This window comes from Protopterus annectens, chromosome 12.part0, assembly GCF_019279795.1.
Source record: "Protopterus annectens isolate FY-2018-M chromosome 12.part0, PAN1.0, whole genome shotgun sequence".
NCBI classification, from domain to species: domain Eukaryota; kingdom Metazoa; phylum Chordata; order Ceratodontiformes; family Protopteridae; genus Protopterus; species Protopterus annectens.
Window position 1 is genome coordinate 1,439,753,915 of NC_056746.1, and position 12,619 is coordinate 1,439,766,533.

Consider the following 12,619-nt stretch of genomic DNA (forward strand, 5'->3'; position numbering starts at 1 on the left):
TTGGGATTGGTGCTACCATTTTGCTTCTGGTAAGAGAAGAAGCAAAGGAGCATTGTATCCAAGAAGTGTGTAGCTGTGGTGAGACCAGCACTAGTAGCAGCCAGGCAGTAGCCATTCAGGTGATTCTCACTTTTCAACATTTTTGACAAGCTAATTCTTTCTTTTCAGTAAGTACTGCTTGATTTCCTGCTATCTAACCTAACTTCAGAATATCTGCCTAAATACTTCATTCATAAACCATAAGGGTCTACTTATAAGTTTCCCCTCAAATGTTTGGCAATGCCTTGTATAGATGCAGACACATTGAGCTGTCATTTTTCCTGTAAAAACACCATTGGAATTTCAGCTATACCTAGTTGCACACAGGACAACTAGTTTGCAGTGACTGCTCACAGAATTGTAAACCAGATACTCCTGACATCACTTTATATTCTCACTCCAACTATCTAATCAATAAAATATGGTTTGTTGCCATGGATATGAACTTTCCCACTATCTCTGTTACCGGCTTGATGGAGATGGGCATCATGAGGCAATGTAGAAATTGCCTCATGTTTACTGACAACCAGTTAATTCTCAAACAAACTGATATGGTATGTGAGAGATTTATTTACACAATATTACTGAAGGCAAATCTCCCACACAAAAGCACTCCTAATGTCAATAAGTCTGTCAGCAGTACATACCCTGCACCCATCAGACAAAATTCAAAGCAGACACATAGACTCACATATGCTTAGCCACTTAAATGTAACCTTCATAAACCTCAAAGATATTCTACATGAAGTACACTTACATAACAAATACCCTCAGCAGACCCAAATATTATCTTTCAAAACAAAATCCACATCAACAGATGCAGCCACATCTCATGGAACCTCTATTTTAAGCCAATAAGGCAAGCCACCGCACAATACAATATTCTGGTCATTGGAGACTCCATTGTTAGACTCACTGATGTCCCTCTCACCAGGCTGAGTAAGGAGAAAGTCACTGTCAGTTGCTTATCAGGGTAAGGATCCACCACATTATGCATGCACTCAGGTCATTGGACCACAAGTATGAGTATGACTCAGTCATAGTCCATGTGGGGTTAAATAACCTGAGACATACCTCCATAGACAATATGGAGCGAGACAACATGGAGCTCTCAGAATATGTGTCCCAGGCTGGTCTGAGCCTATCATTGAGCAGCATTTTACTTTCTCTAAGTATGATGCCACAATAATAACAAAAGATGAGTGGCTTTACTAATTGGCTTAGTTCCTAGTGTCATTCAAGGGGGTGCAATATTTGTTAGAATGGAAGGAGATGGTCAACAGGTCATGCTGTTTTGCCAGGGTTGGTCTGTACCTCTTCCCCCTCAGACTTTTGAATATTAGCTAAAACATTGTCCTCCACCATAGTGCCTCTTTTAGGCAATGCCAAACTGAAGGTACTTCCAATATAGCAAATCAAAACCAAGAAAATCTAAAGGTGTTACTGCTCAATGCAAGTCTAAACAAAAAAAACACTCCCTAGAAGCTCTTTCTACCCTGGAGGATGCTGATGTCAGTGCAGTCACTGAGACATGGTTTAAAGCTGCAGAGAGCACACAAACAGTGCAAGGTTATGATGCCTTCCTCACATTTAGACCAGCTACTACACACACAGGGACTAATGGTGGAGATGTCCCAATTTACATCAGAAAAAAATATACATCAAGGCTGGTCAACAGAATAATGTTCTTGCACTTCTCCACATTCAAATCACTCTAGGCAAAATTCCATACCACTTCCTTGCGAGCTATAGGTCCTCCTCTATGACCCAGGAAACCCATACCATGTATTTACTATAATTACCTCACTATTAACTGTGAATCATATACAGTAGCAAATGTACAAGCACAGAGATTCTTTGATTTTGTAAACGCAAGCTGCCTGGACTATACTGTCAATACACCAGCAGGGGTGCATCTGATCCTCACTAATACAGGACAGTGCTGCTCACTCTATAATGTAATGTCTTTTCTGATAAGGTCAGACCACCAAATTGTCTCCTTTTAAGTAAAACTAAAACCTGGATCCCAAGCTAACCCTGGAATATTCAGGAACTACTCTAAGGCCAACTCTCCACTATGTAGTGATAACTTGGCAACATTTCAAGCCCCCATAAACCCTGAGAAAAACTGCTGCTTACAAAGAACTGTTCCAACAACCATACACAAGCACATTAATAGCTGCATAGAAGCAGCTCTACCCACCAGGAAGAAGTACAGAACTAACTCAAAAAACAAGCCACTGTGGTGGAATCACAATATCAATCTGCTGTATAACAGAAGGAAGAAAATCATCGCAAAAATTAGGAGGTTTCAGCACCCAGCAGGATAAAAGCATGTTCATTAAACTAAACAAACAACTCAGATGACAAATAAAGTCTACCAAAGCCAAATCTGAGGTAAATTTGGTCTCTCAGGCCAAGGGTGACCATAAGGCAATATACAATTGTGTGCAGAGCTCATTGTTAATGAAACATGACCTATCAGGCCCTCTGGAATTTGTATTTAACTGTAGCCTTCAAAGAGACTTTGTAACTCATGAAATGAGAGCAACAACAGTTATCCCTCTGCACAAAGGTGGGTTATCTACAAACACTAGAAACTACAGACCTGTACATCTCTCTAGTCTCATATGCAACGTGTAGAATGAATTATCATGGAGGTGACCACTAATGACATAAGAAACCTCCAGACAATGGACCCAACCCAATTTGGTTTCGTCAATGGAAGGCCATCCCTACTCAGACTGGAGGACTTCTTTGAGAAGGTCACCAAAGCAATGGATGGGGTTAAAATGGTTCACAATGCCTACCTTGGCCTGGCCAATACATCTGATACAATCCTCCACTCAGGCATTGTTGACAAACTTAAGAGATTAGGTACAAATCCTTATGTCACCCAGTGGTAGCAGCTGGCTCTCAGAGAGGACTCAGGAAGTTAGAATTGGGTAATCCACCTCTACAGTGAGGCCAGTCTCAAGTAGAGTGCCTCAGGGATTGGTCGAGGGACCGCTACTTTTTGGCATTTACTTCTCTGAAGTCAAGGTCAGTATCAATGCCAGTAGTCTCTGGCTGACTATATTTGCAGATGATTGCAAATTAGGAGTTGTCATTGAATCCCATACCAACTCAAATGTTCCCCAGAAAGGGCTGACACAGACAAATAACTGGTGTCAGAGACATGGACTAAAACTAAATGTGAAGAAATGCATAATTGTATCCTTCAGGAAGTCATCCACCTCTGGTAACTATCATATTGACAACACACCCCAAAGAACTGACCCAGTAGTCAGGGACTTGGGAACACACATAGATAGTAATCTAGTTTTGGACCATGACATGCCTTCATGACCATGAAACATGACCTATCAGGCCCTTTGGAATTTTTATTTAACTGTAGCCTCCAAACAGATTTTGTCCCTCATGAATGGAGAACAACTACAGTTATCTCTCTGCACAAAGGTGGCCCATCTACAGACCCTGGAAAATACACACACATAAGTCTCACTAGTCCATATGCAAAGAATAGAAAGAATTATCATGGACATGATCAATGACATAGGAATCCTTCAGACAATGGACCCAACCCAATTTGGTTTTGTCAATGGCAGGTCATGCCTACTCAGTCTGGTGGAGTTCATTGTGAGGAAATCATTATGTGTTGTGCAACTTATAAACAAAAGTATAGAATGTAGGTCCAAGCAAGTCATTGTTCCACTGTAGTTGGCATTGATTAGATATATCACTGAGTACAATGCTACCTTTGGTATGTACCTCACCAGGCATAACCAACAACTAGAATGTCCACAGAGGTTCCACAGTAAAATAATACAGGGTGTAAGTAACATGTCCTCTGCAGGCAGCCTCAAGGCCCTATCCCTATATTCAGTCTCCTACAGGGTTTTGAGGGGACATCTACGCCTAGAAACAAGGCATTATCAGACCCCACTTTGCTGGACATCCTGCATATCTGCAAAACAAACAATAGCAGAATTACCTGTTCTAAATACTTAAACTTTCCCTGTGACATAAATAGGACCTGCTGGAGAGACAGATACATATCCCAGAGATTACCCCTTCTCTAGAACAGACTCCCCATCCATGTGAAGGAGAGTTCCTCCCTTACCCAACTCAAGTGTAATTTGGACAGTTGGATGGGGAACAAGAAATTCATCGATGGTTTGGCATCTGTGTCTCTAATGAACACAGGCAGCCTGTAAACGGTTCATCTCCCAGGCCCCTGGTTGTAAATGTTTCATCTCCCAAGCCGCTGCTTACAGTTATGAATGGCATCACCACTTGTCAGAGATTTGGGATGCATGGCTAGGCTTAAAAAGGGGCCTTATGGTCATCAATCTAGTAAACAACTATGAACCTATGAACTATGGGTCATGAGAAAGACAACAGAGAATTAACTGATGTGTATAATCATATACACAGGCTATGCATACCTGGCCATGCTGTGCATCAGACATTACCTTAACCACACAGGCCCAATGGGTGGGCAAGGCACAGTCATCATTGTTTCCACAGATGGGGTGAGGCACTGTAACAAGGAACAACAACACTCACATACCTAGAAAGGTTATGGTTGGTGGACGTGGTAGCTGCACATGTGGCTATGAGATTGGAAGAAGTCAGGGATCACATCTTCAAGGGAAAGGATAGAGCTTTCAGAAAGAGAACACTGGCTGAGTGTGTTGTGTGGCTCTGCATTGTCATAAAGGGAACATCCTGTGCAATGGGTGGCATATAACTCTGATATCATGTACAAGAACCAAACTGTGGCTCTTATGTTGGGGAGGAAATAGAAGATTGGCATACATGACTCCATTAATTGCTTTTCTTAGCATTGCACTCTATAGGCCAGCCATTCTATTTTTTTTATAATTTAAGAAGAATGACTCCACATACCCTTCATTTCTGCATTCCAGTTTTGGTAATCTTTGAGTACTCATAGGAAAGTGACATCAGATCACTTCTTGATAGACAATAACAGATAAACTTTAAAGTGCCAAAAAGTGCAGTGTCATCCCCTTTGGTAAAAACTCTGTACCCATAAACTACCACATAGGCAGCAATCTACTTAACACCGAATGCGTGATAAGAGACCTTGGGACCCAGGTGGACAGTAGTCTCTCCTTTGATAGTCACATCGCCACAGTAGTCAGGAAGTCCTTCTACGTGGCACACCTCATAATAAAAGGGTTCTCATCAATGAAAAAAGAGGCCATTGTTCCCCTCTACTCATCACTCATTAAACCCATTATAGAGTACAACTCCCCTTTTGGAATGTACCTCACAAGACATCTGCAGCAGCTGGAAAGGCCACAGAAGTACCTCACAAAGAGGATTACTGGCCTCAAACAAATGCCCTACACTGACCTCCTCAAAAAACTCCAACTTTACTCCGTAGCATATCGCCTACTCCGAGGTGATCTCTGCCTAACATATAAAGCTATGTCAAACCCAGAGCTGTTGGACATGCTACACCTAAAGAAATCCCAATCCCTCTGAGCTACACGCTCTAGGGACCTAAACCTTGTCACTACAATAAACAGGACATGCTGGGGGGATAGATTCCTGTCCCAGAGACTTCCTATACTCTGGAACAAGCTACCCATCTATGTCAAGCAAAGTTCTTCATTAGCACTCTTCAAGAAAAATCTTGATGAGTGGATGGGAAATAGGAAATACACCCTGGGGATCACTTTTGTGTCTCTGCTGGACAGTGGCACAGGAAAATAACTTTTTTGGGAGGCGTAAGCTATAGCTATGGAACCTTGCTGGCTAGGCTTACGTAGGCCTTTGGACCGATAGCCTAGTACCTACCTATGAACCTATGAATGGAACTTTTTAATTTGTTAAAAGACTGTAGCCTGAGCCATGAATACAGGCAAGGCAGTTACTTTGTTATTTTGTGCAAAAAATGAGGTCTAATGCTTTGCACTTCTTGTGAGTATGATCTGTCCTGCAAATTCTTATTTATATAAAAAAATGCCCCACTTTCAGCACTCGCAAATGTGGCAATCCCAGGCCAGTCCCACAAGCAAGTGTCCCCTTTTTTGGGAGAGACCCAAGGTTGTATTCATACTGACTAGGAGAAATTTTCCTACAGTCTTTAACTGCTAGGTAATACAAGAAGGCTGCTGCAATGGGCAAAGTTTTCTAAGATGGAGGAGGGAAGGACACAGCAGTCTGAGAGTGGAGTGATGATGAATACTCAGTTTTCACATCCAGATCCTGTAAGAGAGGATAGTGTTATCATAGATTTGTAGGAAGGAGGTCTGGAAACTCTTATGTTAGTGGAGATGATGGATTAAGGTGTGACAAACTGCTGATGAGGAAGTAAGCTGGAGTACTATGGTGGATCACAATGTGGGAGAGATAACAGAAGAGGTGCTGCCAGATGAATCGGAAAAAGGAGTTTGACTATTGGAAGGTGTTGACATCAGTTTGCAGGTACACTTGAACAGCTAAGTCGCTAGTTTTACAGACATGCCCCTGCAACAGATTGTTGCTGTGAGCTGTAAGAAAACTTTTTCATACCCAGAAATGGTAAACAAAGGCAAGAAAGATGATGTATTTGAGGATAAAAGAAGGCAAGGACTAATGTGAGGACAACAAAACTAGAAGAGAAAACCAGTAATAAAAATTCAAACAAAGAACAGTGACACTATTAACAGGTTTGATGTTATGGAAAGTATTTTATCTTTGGGATTTAAATTGCAGGACTTAATACACCATGTTGGTAAAATATGCAAATATAAGAGAATGAAGTATAGATACAATGTTTGTTGAAGAAGGAAATATATATAAACAGAAAGAAATAATGGAACTTGTGGAAAAGGTTGTGGGTAGAATTTATAGAAATTAAGTAGTACAAGAATAATAGATTGTAAAAAAAATCTGCAAATGTTAAGAATTCTCTAGAAGAAAATGATTACTATGAGAGAAAGAAAGAAAGAATAAAAAGAAGAAAAGGAATAATCAGCATTAGGAACACATGGATTAGGCTATGATTGTTATAGAGATATTAATGGAAGTGAAAAATTAATATTCTGTAAAATGTTAAATGAATGGCTAAAGAAATATAGAATAACAGATGAAGGGATTTGTGATGGAATAATTAAGGGTACATGGAAAAAAGGTGAATGGAAACATTAAAAAATTGGAGACTGATAAGACTGGCAAATATGAAGACAATACAGAAAAGGATGCAGATGATTTTGGATAAAGTTATTTTTGAATCAATGCGAGACAGTTGAGTTTAATAATAAATGAAGTATTAGATGCGATTTTGAAAGAAAATAAGGAAATAAGGCTAGTGACATGATATGACAAAGGCTTTAGACAAGTTTAGTCATGAAGTGATATGGAAAATACTAGAGACATAAGGAACAGGAGAAAAAATGTTGATTATTACAAAATTGTAATGAAATTTCATGGTTGAGATTTATGGTCATTTGATGGTCAGGTGGAAAGATAAAAATTGAGAGAGAGAGTTAAACAAAGATTTCCCTTAAGTATGTATCTGTTTGTGCTGGTAATGAATGCCGTTATTTAAATATGTATGTGTGAAATGAAATAAGTAAAATAGATGCAAAATTAGTTAATTTGTATGTCATATATGGATGATGAAGTGATTCTGGGAAAAAGATAAGATATGCCTAAGTGACGTAGGAGTGAAGGAAATATTAAAAAACCTGGATATAGTTAAATAAGGCAACTTAGAAAGGGATTGTGAAAATAAGCATAATGTATTATACTACGAAGGGAATAAGTATATTAGGATTGAAATCTGAAGTATGAATAGCAGAAACAATTTTGGAAGGAATAAAAAATGTTGTCAGGGTGGGAAATTTTAATGTGTCATTTAACAAAAAAGAATATATGTTAACTACATACATATTAGAAAAACTAGCATATTTTGGGAGTCTGCATGTTTCCCAATAAAACTGAGAAAATAGACTTTAGAAAAAATTTCAATTTTATTTGGGGTTCATGATTGACTCAATTGAAAAGAAGGGTGATATGCCGTAAAAAGAAGGACAAGGTTTGAATCTAAATAATCCTATAATTTACATAGCATGTATGCGCTTTTGCTGGATAATAAAGAAGGTGAAAGAGAGAAAGTTATAAATGATGTGGAAATCCCCTATGAAGGTATTTAAGGTATGAAGTACAGAAATATGAAGGTAAGAAAGGAAGTGCTAAATGAGAAAATATGTAAGGTGAAAATGAATAAGAGTGATAAAATAGAAAATCATGGTATAATAATGTTATTATGGAAATTAATTTATAGCATGTCCTTGGAATTAATTAAAAGAAGTTTTAAAACATGCTTTCAAGAATAAAATGAAAAGATCTGAGATTTTTTATGAAGCAGGAGATTCATGAGTAGAATTTTATTGAATAACTTACCAGAAAGAAAATACGATTTGTATGAGGAAGAAACAACAGATCATTTATTTTTTAGAATTGGGGAAAAAACAGTTTTAAAAAAGGAATATAAAGTGACAGGATTTAAAACATAATGATGAACATTGTATATGGAAGATGTTAAAGAATAATTGCATAATAAAACTAGAAATGATGAAGACATGTTAGATGCAAGAAAAAGATGGTTGTGGAAGAAAGAATGGGGATAGATAAAGAATTTCAAAGAATATTTGATGCTGTTGACTTAAAAGATATATTTTTTATTTTTTTAAATGATGGTAAAGGAAACAGTTGTTTGTGTGTGTAGATTATATGTTAACAAAAAATTAGAAAGAAATGACATGTATTATGAATATGAATATGTAAAGAAGTATAAATAAAGATTGAAATAAAATAATGTATTACTCTTGTTTTCATTAAGTGAAGTGTGATCTTTTGCATTGCCTGTGCTACAACCACCTGAAGCAGATGGGACCATCATTTGGCATCGTGTTCAAAGGATGGCACAATCATGAGTGTAGCATGTAGTTTATGTCTGAAATGCTGCTGCTTTAGCAATATCTCAAGTTATTATAATTCTTTTGCATGCACAATTTTTGGACCATCTGGTCACTTTCACTGCTTGAAAAAAATATTTAAATTGCTAGTAGCACTATCTACAATTTTGTCTCTGTGTTGGACATACATCAAGGAAACCAGGAAACTGTCTAACTGTATCTACCTGTATCAATATGCCTGCAAAAATACCAGAGAAATACTCTTTACGTGTGTGTGTGTGTGTGTGTGTGTGTGTGTGTGTGTGTGTGTGTGTGTGTGTGTATATATATATATATATATATATATATATATATATATATATATATATATATATATATATCTTTTAAGTTGCCAAAAACTTAATTCAGCAAACTCTCGGAACCTCGTATTTTGCCGCCAGGAAACTAGCCACGTGTGCCTTTTAGCATAGAAAATATAAACATTTTTTGTATTCTTTACCAGCTTAATTAAGTTTTCTAGTAAAAAGGATGCTTTCTATAATGTCACAAGAACATTTTACACTTTAGTTCACCTTTATTTTCACTTGTGTTATACAACGTGATATACAGTATAACTTACAATTAAATAAATTGTCCTAAAAAGATGAGACCTCAGTAACAGCTTTTCAAATACTTCTGTTTCAAGAAAATGTTTTACTTGAGTGGGCCAGTCCTTAAGGAAAAAACAGGTATAGACAGCTGCAGCAAAGAATGCTGAACAGGTACATAAAACAATAGGCAGTAGCATTGTCCTGCAATAAAACTTGTATTGTATATGTGTCTGACTGACCCTGTTTAGAAAGTGTAGTCCAGTAACTGCAATAGGGACATAGGAAGAAAAGCTGATTACAATTTAGCAAGTTTTAAAAATAAATGGCTTGTATCAGTAATGTTTCTGATTTAGAAATCTGGTTTCAGCAGTACATTATGGTAGCAATGTCAAAATAAAGGCATATTCTTTTTTTGAAGAAGCAGAAAAAAAGGAACAAAACCAGGAATGGCTTTTAAATATTTCTTTTATATACTTGGAAAGTTGATTAAATAACAAGCTTTGCATTGTCATGCAGTTTCTGAAGGATAATAAAATTTGAAACTCACATGCCTTTCATTATTAAGTGTACGCGATCTGCAACAATTGTCAAGAAGCCACAAACTTTACAAGGATCAGAACTTCTTTGCTCAAGAATTCTGGACAAAGCCAAAAGTAATGGGTGACAAAAATGCACAACATTTAGTTATTATTTTATATATTTGTTAGCCAAGTAACCCAATGGGCAAAGTGTCCTTTAACAGGGGCTACCCAAGAGCATTGTCTGGTTAAGTGACTTACTCAAAGTCACAAAGTAGGGAAAGGGAGGTGAAATGATTTAAACTCTGACTACAGGAAGCAGTTTAAAAAACAGTGCCCCAAGCTTTGCTATGTTTTCTTCACCAATTTATTCCAATACGAAATAAAAGCATACCATAAAACAAAGCTCCATTGATCAGTAACATTGTTTTTAAGCCCCAGAGAGTTCTTGTAAACACAAAACCGCAGGTAATCCAGAGTAGTCAGTATTACTGTTTTTTAAAAACAACCAGAGCAATTCTTTTAAAAGCAGGCATTAGTAAGCTGTAGTGCTGTTTAAGTTCAAAGTCCAGAGCAATTCTTGTAAAAACAAAGCGCCAGTAACCAAAAAAAGTATAAATCTCAGCACTTTCGTCTCTCTGCTTCAGAGACTTTTTCAAAGATAGTTTAAACCAGTTTGCTTCCTTGTTTTTTCTCAAGTCCTAAACAGTCACGTGATACAAAGGCAGCCACATTTAAAGGGATAAAACACATTCTACATATCCCTTTCTTTCCACCCTAACAAATTTTTGTAAGAAACCTTTAATAAAATCACCTTAATATCAATCCATGTACAAACCATATAGTCTAAAAAAATGCATATATATATATATATATATATATATATATATATATATATATATATATAGGTTTACTATCATTTATTCAAAGTGAAGTCGGTCTAAACCACTTCATTCGAAAATCAGAATGTTGACCGTAGGCAATGTCGAACACTGATATTGCCAAAATACACATCTGCCCCTATCTCGACCCATGTTAAAACCTGTCCCTAGGTAGCAGTCGACATGTATTTCGGCAATTCTGGTATTCAACATTGGGAATTTCGTACAATCTCAGTCGACCATGTGAACAGTCGACCGAGTACATTTCGGGTATATGATAGTAAACCATATATATATATATATATATATATATATATATATATATATATATATATATATATATATATATATATATCTGAAAATATAAAGCTGTAAGGCAATACTACGGCACTGTGTAGTTGTATGTAAAACAATGGCACCTTCTTCTGTGATAAAAGTAGTCTATTTATTAAACCAGAAATAACGTAAGCGCTTTCACAGTGTAACCCACTGCTTCTTCAGACGTATTTACAATGGCAACTAACATGAACATTTAAATACTAAATTATTTACTTAAATAAGTATCCAATTAAAAATCTCTTACCAAAAATATTACCATTTAAAGACATATTACAAAACACAGAAGAACTAAACTTAATACATGTGAAAGCTTTCAAGGAATAAAAGATAAACACATTTAAAACACATACAAAACTACTGACTAGATATAATATATAAAAATATGTGTGTATGCTATAAAAACTAAAAGCCTATGCCTGAACAAACAATAAATATGCAAACTATCCCTGAATAGTGAACTGATAGAATGTCAAGTGAAAAAGGGAGAGGGGTTAGTTGTTACACTGAAAACCCATAAATGAGGGTGTATAAATGATATATGAAAATGGACAACTATAAGTAAACTTTACATTACTTCCTGAGTGATCTAACTTTTAGAATAGGTCTTATTGCGACTTTATCATTTAGTCCCTTGCCTACATCGGCCCTTAATCTAATTATCCATTTTGTCTCATGTACTTCTGTTTTATTACTAATATCCCCTAGCCTATTACTAACCCTGGTATTTTCTATTATATAAAACTTAAATGTGTGTAAATTAAAGGTATTCATAACATGTTTTGCTAAGGCATTTGTAGAAACCTGCTTCTGTATATCATATAGATGTTCCCTAATTCTAAATTTAAACGTTCTATCTGTTTTGCCTACATAAAATGCATTACAGGTTTCACAGATAGCAAGATAGACAAGATGTTCGGTGTCACATTTTCCTTCTGCATTATACCAAAAAGTTTTCTTCAGGTCTTGATGGAAAAACTCCTTGATACTTCTACATATTGGCAGAAGTTACAATTACTACATGGTTTAACCCCCTTTTTAGGTCATTTCTTAGTGCCATTAGAATAGTACAACATTCTCATCATGTTAGTCATATTTTTGCAAACAAAAGATGGATACACATCTACCACTTTTCTAATTTCAGGGTCAGCCGTTAATACAGGCCAATATTTCCTAAAAATATCTGTTGCTACTTGCATATTATTAGCATATTTAAATGGCATTTTTTGCTGTACATTATCTCAGTTGCATCTATAATGACCCATAGACTTTCTATTACCTTCTACACTTTCTGAGGAGTAGGGTCTGCCCGTCGTATC